Consider the following 358-nt stretch of genomic DNA (forward strand, 5'->3'; position numbering starts at 1 on the left):
AGGCACTAAGTCCAAAAATTCCTCGACAACCTCGAGGTCTTCGAGGACACCCCTGATGAAAATGGCACACTGAGCTGTGTCAGTCACGTCGGTGCTTTCATCCAGGGCGAGAGAGAACTTGACAAACTTTGAGCAGACATGCCTGAGCTTCCCCTCGATGGACTTCCCTAGTTCTTGCACTCTCTCAGAGACTGTATTAGGCGACAGACTAACGGCGTCAAAGATAGCTGTCTGCTCTGGGCACAAAATTTCTGACGTTTTCACGAGGCACCCTTTAACGAAAGGGCCGTCAGTAAAGGGTTTCCCCTTCCTTCCAATCATGAGAGCCAGTGCATAACTCACGTGAACGGCTTTGTCC

The sequence above is a fragment of the Frankliniella occidentalis genome, unplaced genomic scaffold (genome assembly GCF_000697945.3).
Source record: "Frankliniella occidentalis isolate FOCC.00 unplaced genomic scaffold, Focc_3.1 Scaffold40, whole genome shotgun sequence".
Classification (NCBI taxonomy): Eukaryota; Metazoa; Arthropoda; class Insecta; order Thysanoptera; family Thripidae; genus Frankliniella; species Frankliniella occidentalis.